This window comes from Carya illinoinensis, chromosome 12 (assembly GCF_018687715.1).
Source record: "Carya illinoinensis cultivar Pawnee chromosome 12, C.illinoinensisPawnee_v1, whole genome shotgun sequence".
Taxonomy (NCBI): domain Eukaryota; kingdom Viridiplantae; phylum Streptophyta; class Magnoliopsida; order Fagales; family Juglandaceae; genus Carya; species Carya illinoinensis.
The window spans coordinates 9,789,029-9,801,698 of NC_056763.1; the positions used below are offsets into that span (position 1 = coordinate 9,789,029).

The 12,670-nt window shown below is 34.9% G+C and overlaps 1 pseudogene; it reads right to left on the reverse strand.

The window, feature by feature from the left end:
* Nucleotides 1–1,555: 1,555 nt before the first annotated feature.
* The window catches only part of LOC122289240, a 32,259-nt pseudogene continuing 21,144 nt past the window's right edge, over nt 1,556–12,670 (reverse strand).

Below are 12,670 nucleotides of genomic sequence, written 5' to 3' on the forward strand. Positions count from 1 at the left end.
ATAGAGGTGGTATGTTGGGTCATTTTGGTGTAAGGAAGACTTTAGACAATTGCATGAACATTTTTGGGAGTATTTTTTGGCATTCATTGAGTTTGCATATAATCAGAGTGTTCATTCTACTACTTTTGATTCTCCATTTGAAATTGTTTATGACTTTAATCCACTTACTCCTTTAGATTTGAAATTGTTTATGCCATTCGTTGTTTGAATTGCCCAAAAGAATGAAAGATTTGCTTCCTAAGCCAATACAGGGCAAATGTGTGTCATCTTTGAACTGGTAGATTGGGTTTGGGTTCACATGCACAAAGAAAAATTCACAGCCCATAGAAGGACCAAATTGCATCCTCAAGGAGATGGACCTTTCCAAATTCCTGAGAAAATTAATGAAAATGCATATAAAGTAGATCTTCCAGGTGAGTATAATGTTTATACTACTTTCAATGTTTCTAATCTTTCTCCTTTTGATGTAGGTGAATATTCGAAGTCGAATCCTTTTGAAGAGAGGAGGAATGATGGGTACCAAGGTGGACTTAGTCTTAAAGATCCTTTGCAAGTTCCAGATGGGCCAATTACAAGGTCAAGAGCTAAGTACATCAAGGAAGTAATACAAGGATTGGTGCAATCTACATAGGACGAAACTAACATGACTCCAACATTCTAGATAGGCTTGAAAGAAGGAGAACCAGTTTTGATCCATGTGATACAAGCCATGGAAGGGAGTGACATGACTTAGGGTTTCTTATTTGGGCCTATTGTTATGTTTTTGTGCTTGAAGGCTTTGGACTGTTTAATTCATTAAAAGGGCTTATATTATTAGCTATAAGAATTAGTCTAGGTTATTTGGTCTTGAGGATGTTCAACCAACATATGTTTTACTTTTATGAACTAGGTTTTTAGAGTAATATTATTGTATGCATCATTAGAGGGGATGCCGACCATAGGGTATTTAGGGGAATGTATATTCGGGTAAGGTTTGTTTTGGAGAAGGGTTATTTAATCCCTTCTAGCCGCACTTCACATTTTTTTAGACTATTAATGAATATTTTCATATGAGTTGAGTTTATCTCTTTTTGTTCTTGAATGAACTTTGGAACTTATCAAAGGCACGTTCACCCTACAATCTAGGTTCTTGAAAGAACATTTCAACGGGTCTAGATCTCTTTGACTTGATTATTGACTTTCTTGGGTTGGTTTTCAATTTAATTGTGGGTTCAAGTGATTTTAATCCTATGGGCTCATATCACAAAGGAATCATTCAACATTAATTAAGTCCGAAAGTTAATTCAAAACTCAAATCCACCACATTATCCATCATTATATTCATGCATACCTATTATTCTCACTTTATAATTAGCTCCTTGGATGGTTTTATGAAAATAAGTAAATAAATAATGGATCTCTATAAACTCCATAGGCTTGGTTTTCAAGTCACTTTGCACTAATGTAGAACAGAACATAAATTATTATTATTATTTTGAAATAAATAAAAATAAAATAAATTCGCTTCCCCTAAACTTAAATATTATATTCTCCTCAATGGGAAAAAGAAAGAAAACTAAAGAAGAGGATGAGAGAAGGTAAGAGATGCTCCCCTGATTATTTCTCTTTTCTTCCAATTGAATATTTTCCGTGAAGGTGCAGCCGTGTACTCCTTGGAGATCTCCCTAGATTCTTCGTTCCTGCAAGACGAAAGCAAAAGAATAAGATTAATAAAAAATAAAGCTTAAACAGAAAAATAAAAACTTGGATTGCCTCCCAAAAGAGCTTTATTTAAAGTTTGTAGCTAGACATTATCCTCTTAGCATTTATGCTTGGCAAGATTGATGGAACACTTTTCCAAGTTGAAGTCTCCATCCACATAGGGTTTTAATCTCTGTCCATTTACTTTAAATATCCATTTTGTCTCGTGATGTACTTCAACCGCCTCATAGGGAAAGACACAAGTCACCACAAACAGTCCCAACCACCGAGAGCGCAGCTTTCCCTGGACAAGTCAAAATCTTGAGTGAAATAACAAAACTTTCTGCCCGACTTCGAATTCCCTTCTTAGAATATGCTTATCATGCCACCTTTTAGTTTTATCTTTGTAAATCCGAGCATTCTCATAAGCATCATTGCAAAACTCACCCATCTCGTTGATTTGCAATATTCTCTTCTCACAAGTCGCTTGTAAATCAACGTTTAGTGTCCTCATTGCCCAATAGGCTCTATATTCTAGCTCCACGGGTAGATGACATGCTTTTCCATAAACGAGCGGATAAGGCGACATCCCGATCGGTGTTTTGAATGCTATCTAATAGGCCCATAGTGCATCATCTAACCTTCTCACCCAGTCTGTCTGAGAAATACTCACAGTCTTCTCCAATATGCACTTCAGCTCTCGATTAGACACCTCGACCTGGCTGCTTGTTTGAGGATGGTATGGTGTCGCCACGTGATGGGTAACTCCATAGTCAATAATGCTTCAAATTGGTGATTGCAAAAATGCTTCCCTCCATCACTGATTATGGCCCTCGGAGTGCCGAATTAGGAAAAAATGTTCTTCTATAGGAAATTAACTATGACCCTTGCATCATTGGTCGGCAAAGCAACTACTTCCACCCATTTGGAGACATAATTTACAGTCACCAAAATAAATTTATTAGAGTATGAGGATGGAAAAGGACCTATGAAATCTATACCCCAAACATCAAATAATTCAATCACTAAAATATTGTTTAAAGGCATCTCATGTTTCCTAGAAATATTGCCAACTCTTTGACATTGATCACATAAATTAACAAAATTAAAAGAATCTTTAAAAATAGTCGGTCAATAAAAGCCACATTGTTGAACTTTCGCTACCATTGTTGTCCACCAAAGTGGCTGCCCGCTTCTAATGAGTGGCAGTGTCTAAGTATGCTCTCTATCTCCTCCTCAGGCACACATCTCCTAATTATTCGGTCCATGCAGTGCCAATATAGAAATTGTTCCTCCCAAAAATAATATTTCAAGTCTGAGAAAAACTTCATCTTTTGTTGATATGTCATCTCGATTGGTAGAATTCTTGACCCCAAATAATTTACCATGTTAGCATTCCATGGAACGACTTGTATAGCCATCAACTGCTTGTTCGGGAAGGTCTCATTAATTGGGAGTTTCTCCTTGCCAGCTGCCTCTTTAAGCTCAAGACGAGATAAGTGGTCGCAACTACATTCTTGGTACCTTTCTTATCTTTTATTTTCAAATCGAACTCTTGTAATAGCAAAATCCATCTTAACAATCTCGGTTTGGCATCTCTCTTCGATGGCAAGTATTTAAGAGTAGAGTGATCAGTGTAGACAACTACTTTAAACCCTATCAAATAAATAACATGAAAAATTTTATCTTTTCTCTGCCCCAAAACAGCCCCTATAGCATAGTCACTAGCATCACACATTAATTCAAATGGTAAATTTCAATCCGGCGACACAATTATAGGTGCTAAAATTAATTTCCTTTTCAGAGTTTTAAAAGCATGCAAGCATTCATCTGAAAATTTAAATTGAGTTTTTTTAATCAATAAATTGTAGAGAGGTCTAGTAATTAGGAAAAAATTCTTATTAAACTGATGGTAGAACCCAGCATGTCCCAAGAAACTTCTCATGCCCTTCACATTGGCTAGTGCTGGGAGTTTGTCGATCACTTCTATCTCTGCTCGGTCAACTTCAATTCCTTTAAAGGAAATTCATTGGCCAAGCACTATCCCCTCCTTGACCATGAAGTGGCATCTTTTCCAATTCAAAACTAGATTGGTCTCCTCACATTTCTACAAAACTGAAGATAAGTTAAACAAACAATTGTCAAAAGAATACCCAAAAACCAAAAAATCATCCATGAAGACTTCTAAAACTTTTTCCACCATGTCCGAGAAGATGGACATCATGCATCTTTGGAATGTGGCTGGCGCATTGCAAAGGCCAAAAGGCATTCACCTATATGCAAATCTTCCATATGGACAAGTGAAAGTGATCTTCTCTTAATATTTAAGTGCAATGACTATTTGATTATAACCAAGATATCCATACATACAATAATAGTAAGCATGGCCCGCAAGTCTTTCTAGCATCTGATCAATAAAAGGTAATGGAAAATGGTCTTTCCAAGTTGCATCATTAAGTCTTCTATAATCTATGCATATTCACCATCATGTGACCATCCTCATCAGTATAAGTTCATTGTTGTCTTTCTTGATCACCATTATCCTACCATTCTTTGTGATGAATTGTACTGAACTTATCCATGCACTGTTTGAGATCAGATAGATAATCTCAGCAACTAATAGCTTCAGTACCTCTTTATGCATCACTTCTTGCATGGATGGATTCAATCTCCTTCGGGGTTGGAAGATCGGCTTAACATTATCCTCCATTAAAATATTATGCATGCAAATTGAAGGACTAATTCTTTTGATGTCCTAGATGGTCCAACCCAAGGCCATCTTGTGTTCCTGCAAGACTCTTAGCAACTCCTTCTCCTCTACATCACTTAAGGAACTATTAATAATAATTGGAAAAATAGAGTCTTGGCCTAAGAAAGCGTACCTTAATTTTGATGGAAGTAGTTTGAGCTCAAGCTTGGGTGGTTCCTTACTTGGAGATGTCAGCTAAGATGAATTTAACTCTTCCACTTTCGGTTTTATTGAAGGAGGAAAGGATCGTGTAGCTTCCAAATATCTCTCACACTCCCTATCCTCTTCATCTTCAGATCCAATAGATGTAGAGTGAGTAAGACTTCAAGGCTTTGGAAATTTAGCTCCATAAGTCTCGTCGGCCATGGCCATGTCTCGGTCGCTTATTTAAAAATAAGAATGTACCTCGGAAGGGAATTCCATCATTTTCTCATATGTAAAGGGTAAAATGATAATTTTACTTTAAAATAGTATGTCAGATCACTATGTATGTGTGATGGGTAAGGAAACTGTTTTTTATGCACTTTTGTTATCCTATATGTCATATTACATCATGTATGTTTCTTATGCATGTTATATTCTATCATGACATATGTATCTGTCACACTATTTATTCTGTCATGAAATATTTATCTGTTACATAATATATTCTATCATGTAATATTATCTATTACACGTTATGCCATGTCACGTAATATGACTTGTTACATGTTATGCCATGTCACGTTATGTTTGTCTGTTATATGTTTTGCCTTGTTATGTACTGTTTGTTTGTTTCATGTTACGACAAATCATGCATCTCACGTGTATGTCACATTACATTATGTCAAGTCATTTTTCCTTTTCATGTCATGTTACGTTATATCTCGAGTACAGTTTGTGCATCTCAAAACTAGTATTTCCATGTTAGTGAAGTCTGTTTACATTTATTATGACCCTAAATGCTAGGATGGAATAATATCCTAGTGGAACTTCTTTGTTCAAGTTGAAAATGTCTAAATTAGTGTGAAATCCCTTGAGTCAAAAAAGTAAAGTTCAACGAGTTTCGAATGAGGTGTAACTTACTGGTCACTAGGCCTGTGCATAAAATGCAGTGGGCCGATCCGTCCGCTAGAATCGGCTTTAGCCCAACCAACAAAAGCTGGGTTATTCGGATCCACGTCACTAATGGGTTGAATCAAGTTATTATCGGTCGAAACTGATACCGTCTAGCATTTTGAACCAAGGCAGACCTCTTCCCTGTGTTTCACAACCAGTGCACCACGCCGTTCGTCTTTGCTATTCATCGTCACTGTTGGGAATCGCCGTTCGTCGTCACCGTCATCTTCACCATTCAAGCCAGTGAATCCCTCTATTTAAAGTATTTCTCCCAAAACTGAAACCTAAAAATATGATTTTCTACTTGGTTTTGCTTCGTGTGATTTATCTTTGTGATTTTGTGATGGGTTTTGCTTAGAGGATGAACAATGATTGTATTTTTGTTCAAGACGAGGGTTTGGTTGAAGTGGGTTTTGATTTTGTGCTAGGTTTTGGTTGGAGTTATTGAAGTGGGCGATGGTGCTTTGTTGGGTTTTGCAATTGGCTTTGGTTTTGAAGTTCTTTAATGGTGGATAGTAGGAAGGATAACTGATACGAATGATTTTTTTTTTTTTAGATCTGCATTGTTTTTTCTAACTGATACAAACATTTTTTTTCTTTTAAGATCTGAATATATTTTTTTGAGATCTTGTTTTTCTTATTTTCACCCATGTTGGTGACCATTTTCGTCCCCTTTTTGTCAATAATAAGCATTTGACGAAATACCATTGTTCTGGCTTCGTGAGAGGAACAAGACTTTGCTTTCTGTGGCATGCATGTGAGTCTGTGACCTTATCAAGCTAGTGTGTAGATTTGCTGGCTTCATGTGTTTCTTTTCTAGTGCGTTTGCACATGCATTTCTAGAACTTGCATCAGTAGATATTGAACATTTACAGATTTACTTAAAAGGGTGCTATTGCATGTTTCATGAAGAAATCGATCTGAGATGTTATACAAAGGGAAATTAGGAACCAAGGAATGTCATTACTATTATAAAAAATCTGTCAAAAAAATTAGACAGTGTAGTCGTTACTTTTGTAATATGATGAAAATTTACCATGAGCATGTTACATTTGAGGTCTTTACTCAAAAGAATGTAGGAAACTGTTGTTGGTCTTCCCAATTTGTTTACACATTCCACCATAATGGTACATCAGATTCTTCATAGATGTTCTCTTGGATGTTTCTTTATTGCTCCATCTCTACTAAATACCTCTGCATAGATTTTGTTAACTGGCTTCAATAAATTACATTTGGAAACGTCAAAATCACACTCTTCCAATCTTTCTCTATTCCATTCCATTTGAATATAATACACAAAAGATCATTTGGATTTACTGTAGTGAGTTGAAAAAAGTTTAGATTTAGCAAACTCAAAAATCACTGTACCAATGGCTAGTCCAATGTAGGTAAAATTTTCAAGTGTTCAACTCAAATTTAAGCTGAAAGTCCAATAATGCGTGATACAGTGCCCAACTGGTTAAGAAGACATTCATGGCTACTAAATTTTATGGTTTGAATGCCATATACTACTAGTAATGTTAAAAATGGAGCTTAATCTGTACATAATAATCAAGTAGATCAGGAAGCTTGTACTATACTATCATGATATCAGTGTGATTAATTACAGGTTTTGCTCACTCCTTAGTAATGAAATGATATTGATTTGTATGGAAAAGAAACCAAAGTGCCTGCAGAATTTCATCAAAACAGAACCAGACAGGGAAAAAAAAAACCACCCGTCCGTACAGACCAGTATGTACAAATGGGTCGGGTCGGGTTGGCGCATTTTAGGTGACCAGGTTAGATCGGACCATGCACAGAACCGACTTTGCTTCACGGGTTGCAGGCCTACTGGTCACCAGAGCAGAGATGGGGACTAACGCCAACGGTGCCCCTATACATTTCAATTTCATTTTATACGTACTCATGCTAGGGTAAATACTTGACACAGGATATGTACATATGTGTGTCCATAGCGGGTACAGTTACCTGTGAACTGGCATGTACAATACATGTGTCTATAGCAGGTGCAGATATCTTTGAACTGGCACATCTATTAATGCACTCACAGCTGGTGTAGATATATGTATTGTGATGTAGTAATTGACAGGAACACATAGCTCAAGGGGACCCGTGTAGCACCCACATTTCACTTTTATTAATCACGCTTATTTATTGAACAAGATTCCAAGTTCATGTATTTCACATTCATACTCATGTTATTTAACGTTCAGTTCAGTTTATGTTCAATTTTTAGTCAGTTCACATTCAGTTCATGTTCATTTCACATTCAACTTTATGTCATGTTTAACTTCACGTCAATTATGTTCTTCTCATGTGAGTTCATGTCATGTTGCACTTCAAGTTCTGTCAAATCCCAAGCAGGATTTCAGGGCATCACATGGTGGTATCAGAACAATATGTCTCTGGGTTAAATCCACATGTCCCAAGAAGTTGTACCAAAAAAATAGGATTGGGATTTCAATGTTATTTTTAGGCTTGAATTTAAGATATTTAGACTTGAACAAACTAAACTGTTGGAGTAAGAAAGCATGAATAGAGGCAACATGGCCTAGCTGTTCGAATCATGGAATGGAATTAGAAGTCTTTAATGGAGGGGAGTTAACAATTTTGGATTATTCAAAGAGTATATTGGTACGACTCAACTTACTTTTAGGAAGGATTCAAGTGTTACGTGTTGAATTGAGAAAGAGAGAGTTAAGGAATGGCATCGTCTCAGAGGTAGAAATTTCTGTGGTGAATAACTTTTTGAGCAGCAAAAAAAAGTAGAGATTTCACTTAAGCAAGGATTTAGTATCCTAGAAGGCTAGCCTAGAACTTGTTAAGTTTAGGCAATAACCTTTATGAGTGTTATATTCTCCTTTTATAAGCTACATGTTATCATGTGCAACCATGTGATGGTTATAGATTAGAATGGTGTAGGCTATGAGATGAAGTCTTTGCCTCATGAGGAACGTTAGCCCCCTCTATACAAACGACTACGTGGATGGGTCGGAATTATTTCAAGGCAAGAGTGAAACGGCGCCGTTTGGCTTAATTTAGTTTTCTTTTTTAACTTCAGATATTAAACAACGTCGTTTCACTTATTTAAGTGAAACAACATCGTTTAAGTAAGGTATAAATCAAAAAATATATAACTTTTTACGTCTGCCAGTTCAACGGTTTGAACAGGGTCAAACTGCTGTCGAACTGACGTAGGTCGATTTTGAAGAAATTCTACCATACGCCAACCAGTTCACCAGCGGTTTCAGCCAGTTCCTTACACAGCCAGTCGGTTCCCTGGTGGTGGCCAGTGGTGTCGGTTTCTGTACACGCCTAGTTTATTATGTATGTGTGATGGGTAAGGGAACTACAGTTTATGTATGTATGTTATCATATATGACATGCCATGCCACATCATTACATGTTTATCCGTTATATCAATTATGCTGTCATAAAATGCTTATATGTTACACGATATATTCTATCACGTATTGCTATTTGTGACAAGTATGTCATGTTACATATGCTATCTATTGCAAGTATGTCATGTTACGTATGCAACTATTACATGAATGTCATGTCACATAATATTCCATATTACATGTTATGTCATGTTATGAAATGTTGTATTGTTGTATGTTACATACTATGTCATGCTACGAAATATTACCTATTACTTGTTATGCCATGTTATGAAATGTTATCTATTATATGTTATAAAATGTTATAAAATGTTGTTTGTTACATGTTATGTTTTGCTATGAAATGTCTTCTGTCTCAAAGTAATTCATGTCTTTCGTCTTACATTCATGTCATGTTATGCTACATCAGGACTTTTATCCCTTTGTTTCATGCCACGCTTCATCTCAAGTATAGTTTGTGTATCTCGAAAATAACCTTTCAAGTCATATTAAGTCAGTCATGTCTAAAATGCTCCTGATGTAATCATTGTGATTGTCCGATCATCTCCATTTGTAATTCACATGAGGTACTCTTGACGTAATCACTATGATTGTTGGAATACCTCTACTCAAATACTCATGATGTAATCATTCTGATTTTTAAAATATTACTAGGTACTTCTGATGTAATCATTCTGATTGTTAGAGTTATCTCATTTAAAATACTCATGATGTAATCATTCTGATTGTCAAGGTATCACTAGGTATTCCTGATGTAATCATTCTGATTGTTAAGGTATCTCATTTAAAATACTCATGGCGTAATCATTCTGATTGTCTGAGTATCTCTAACAGGATATGTTGGGTGAAATCATTCTGATTATTCACTATTCCTGACGAAACCACTGGTGAAATTATTTTGATTGTCAAAATTCATTTTACGTTCATGGTATGTTCAAGTTCACATTCAGTTCATGTTTCAACTTGCATTAAGTTCATATTTAGTTTCAATTCAAGTTCACGTTAATGTCAAGTCTCTAGTTCATGTTCATGCTTTGCATGTCAAGTCAAGTCTCAGTTTCAATCTCATGTCATATCAAGTTTCAAGTTCAGTTCACATTTCAGTTCAAGTTATGTTAGCTCATGTCATGTTATGTCAAGTTATGTTATGCTTATTGTAACAACCCGTTAGAAATTCGATGGTAGAATTTCTATTGGCTTTAGGAACCTTTTGAAAACCCCTTAAGTTTTCACAAATCAACCAATTACATAGGTTTTAGTCTTTCCACATAGTTAGTGCTATAACTCACTATGGTACTAGAAGTACGATTTTAATTATTTGAGATAGTTAGAAGTATCATAGTGCATTCTGGTATGCGCCATTAGAGTTAGTGGATTATTTAGGATTTTATAGCACAATAACTCATTTTCATATTTTCGGATGAAATGCCTATTCAAAACTATGAATTTATTTTTAGGGGTACTTTGGGATGGAATTTTGGTAAACAATTTTCACTATAGGTTCATATGACTATTTATGATTTTTCAGTACTAAGTTTATCATGCACTTTTGGAGTGAATAGTAACCTCAGTAAGTGCATCAAGTGCCGTGTTTTCAAAATCACAGTATGAAATATCCAAATTAGGTTAAAGAAATTTTATTTGGACACTTGGTAACATCTTAGCCGCACATAGTGCAAAGTATTAGATACTTGGTACCATGAGGAACGTTTGATGGATTTGAAAGAATCAATGTGTAAGATCATACCATCTAAGAACAAATCATATTCCATCCGACCAATCAAACTGTGTTAAACCAAAGAGGATTTACACCCTAATAAAATCCTATATGGTGGGAATCCAACAGAGAACCCAAAATCCTAGTTAAAACCGAAATCCTAAACTTTTTTATCCAAATCCTAAAATTGACCTCAAAATCTTAACTGAATAAGTTTCTAACATTGTATTTAATCGTTTGATTAAATTACTTTCATATGCAATTAATTCTTCAAATTTATATTAGAATATCATTATCCAACCTTTTTAACCTTAGATATTTGATTGAGCCAAGAAAATTTGGATTTGGGCTTGATAGCAACTCAAACCCTCTTAAAATCCTAAATTGAGGCCCATTAAGTTTATACCCATTAAGGCACACGAATTTGGCCTCATTCGCATTGCTTCTTGACTAAGTTTTGTAGCCCCACTTGGCTAACTATAACTTTAAAAAAGGGGTCCTAGAAGGTTCTAGAAGGGATAAGTTCAAGGGGCCACCTCACTATTTCAACTCAACACTCCACCATGAGGAAAAATCTTAGGATAGTTTTGTCCATTTTTTTTTTGGGTTGTCAAGAGCAACACTCAAGCTCACTCTCAGCCCTCTCTTCATTCCTCACTTATCCAAGAAGTCTTCCAACCCATTTCACAATCATCCCACCTTTTTTTCCCACATTCCTTAGAAAGAAAACCAAGGACTTCTCAGACAGCTTTTCGAAGTTCTTTTGTATGCCCATTTTGAAGCTTGTGTAAGTGTTTTATCACAAAGTTTCCTTCATAAAAGTCATTTAATTTTGAGTCTAGTTTACATGGATATATTTTGGTTCCATTTTAATATCATTTTATCAGTAAAATGTTATTAAAACCCGAAAAGATCATTCTGGGAGATCAATTGGAGAGTAAAGTTATATTTTGGAGTTTTTGACCAAGCTAATGGATAGATCTTGGTATGAAATTTTTATGAAGTACTTTTAACATGTGTATATGAATATGTTTTGAGGATTTGTTGCATGATTAAATATTTTGATGAAATATTTTCTTAGATCTAGAAACTTAGAAACTGGAAGAGGAGAAACAGTTTATGTTTCGAGAAAGTTTTTTTGTGGTTTAAACTATTTCAATGGCTTTGATAATTTTATTGGAGGATCCTAAGCCTCTTATATATATGTTATAATATTATTTTGAATATATTTAATGTTAGTTTCAAAGATATGAAATTTTATACAAAGAGATCTTTAGATAGGCCATAGTGTTGATGTTCTTGGCTAAATTAATGTTTTGGTTGATTTTTAACCAAGTGATCTTGAATTTGAAGCTTAGATATGTTTTTGGACACCTTTTTAAACCATGTGATGTTTTGTTTTGAAGATCACATTTTTATAAGTCATGGATCAAAGAGTTAATCAAAACAAGTTAGAAACAAAAATCTGCTTTTGAACTTAGACAGAAACCAAAAAGTTCAAGTATGTTTTGGGTGATGTTTATAACTTTTGTTCATGATTCAAAACATGGTTATTCTTAAGAATATGTTATAACTGTTTTAGAAGTAAGATTTAGATTTTTTGAAGTTCTTGGAGATGATTTGAAATAGATCAAACCATATGATTCAAGTGTTTGCCTTTTTAGTTAAACAATTTGGATCCTTTTTCTAAAACGTTGGGTGTTTATGATTAGCATATTTTAGCGGATTTTTTAAGAATTTTAAACTTAGGATAGGATGATCTTTGTAGCAAAAATTTGGTTTGATCATGAGTTTTGAAATTGGAAGAATTTCAACAAAAGTCAAGAAAAAAGCCTATGCAAGTTTCGGCCTCTATAGATTTTTTATGGTTGTGTTTAGTTTAAAATTTTTCTAATTTGATATTTGAGTTTAGGACAAAATTTATGGATAAAATGGTCATTTTTCCACATATAGAGGGTAAAATAATAATTTTGTTCTAAGTTAGTATGTTTCCATATTTCTAATTGTTAATAATTAATT